The following is a 2,059-nucleotide window of genomic DNA, read 5'->3' as shown; positions in this document are numbered from 1 at the left end:
TAGTCTATAATAATTTGTAAATCAGTCTTTTTACTCTGGTTCTTTACCTTGTGTGTCAAAAAAAAAACTCAAAGTCTGGAAGAAACAAATCATTGAACTATAATAGACGGCACACTCTTTGATTTAAGGGAGAGAGAAAAATATCACTGTAGGACTCTATTCTCTCCGTACATTTTCATGAAAAATTCTTTTTGTAAATAGTTCTTTTTTGAAACAAAGTTTTTCAGCTTCTTTATACTTCATTGTCTTTGAGTGTAATGACATAAATTTTAACTAATAAACGTCGGTGTGACAAGATCGGTGTGAGAATCCTGCAGTTATTATATCTGTTTAGACAATACTTTAGCCAGGCTATACATAGGTTGAGTACACGTTCCAGTTGTATTATAGTTCAGTGAGATAAATGTATTCTTCTCAACAGAAAATTTTATCTTCGTCAGTTAGGTAGCATTGTACAAAATATGCAGTTTATATTGGACATCAAAGAAGTCTTACATTTCTGCTGACTTTTGTTTCCTTCCTTTATTTTATGAAAAATTGTAATTTTTAAAATTATTTGCGAAACTGATTAAAACAATATGGTTGGTGAGTTTTAATAATTGTTTTTTCATTTGTTTCAAAATAGCTGTTGCTAGAGTAGTGAGAAAGATTAATAACAATAAGTATGACATTTTTTACATGCAATTATGAAAAGTATTTAGAAATTAAAAACTATATCGTGACATTAAATATGATAGACTGTCGCGTCTATCGTGTTTATGCAGAGGCATTAATGACGCACTATCCGCGTCGCCTAGTTAATTAGACGAATTAATTAGCATTGGCAAGTAGCATAATTAATATGCGCAAGCGAGGTGTCTTCCTCCGGATGTTGATACGCTGTCGAAGATGTTGTGATTTTCGGCATCACCCAATACGCCACACCTTCGACCACCCGGCGTGCACGTCGAATTAATGAAACATCAAATATTTTATACTGTGTGAAACACGATATTAAATGTTGTCATCGGCATTCATTGACCTCATCAATTGTTCATTCTTTAGCGGATCTCTCATTCAGTTCCTGAAACTGTATCGCTCTTGCGAGGTAGTAAAAGAACATTTATGCAATGTCGCATACGTGAGACTCCGTCTGATGCCACAGACATGGTATCATATTCATGATTCAAGACGGTACTCAATGACATTCCATTTAATCTATTCATTCAGCGTTCTACGACGATTCATTCTCTTGCGCTGTTTGATTTTTATCCAGTATAAATTTTTTGATGAAATTAAAATATTGTAATATTTTTTAAATTACCGAATTGCCTTGCATCATTACGTTATTATTTTTTTTAAAGTAATTCGTACGCTAAAAATATATAAACATGAATTTTTTTCTGAATATTAGAAAGAAAGATATTACGATATTAGATATTAAAAATAAAAATATGAAAACAATATATGTATATTATATTATGCGATAATAGACGAAAGTAATTAATAAAATATAAGATTTATAGAATGGAATTATATTATACTCTCTTTACAATCATTTTATCATATATTAAAAAATGTCTTATTATGTTTGTTTAATTCTACATTAATTTAATTTTCAATTATATCTTAACAATAGAATCTTATTGTTAGACATGAACACGCGATATTAAATCACGTCACTGGAATGAACACTTACCTTGTGTGAATCCCGACGATCGTTTCCGACAGGAAGTCTGGCCAAAGAGGAAGCCCTGGACTGCGTCAGCAGACACCGCTCTTTGCTGTACACCTTTCCATGCCAGCTCGTGCTGTTTCAACTACACTCATACCTTTTGCATTTGCTCGCACGAGTTTGCCGACAAAGACCGTCGGCACAGAACCCGCATTGCATTTTTGATAACCCGACGCTCGACTGTACTTCTCGCCCACGCTGCCTGGCCATTTATTGTTATTTACAAGTCACTTGTAGCTTAATTAACTCGAGTTACAAACTCAAAGAACAAATTTATATTAATAACCATACTTCTCTTTCAACACGACGATAGTAGCTACATTATACACATACATATATATATAT

Source organism: Trachymyrmex septentrionalis, unplaced genomic scaffold, assembly GCF_001594115.1.
Source record: "Trachymyrmex septentrionalis isolate Tsep2-gDNA-1 unplaced genomic scaffold, Tsep1.0 scaffold22, whole genome shotgun sequence".
Taxonomy (NCBI): Eukaryota; Metazoa; Arthropoda; class Insecta; order Hymenoptera; family Formicidae; genus Trachymyrmex; species Trachymyrmex septentrionalis.
This window is presented reverse-complemented; position numbering follows the sequence as displayed.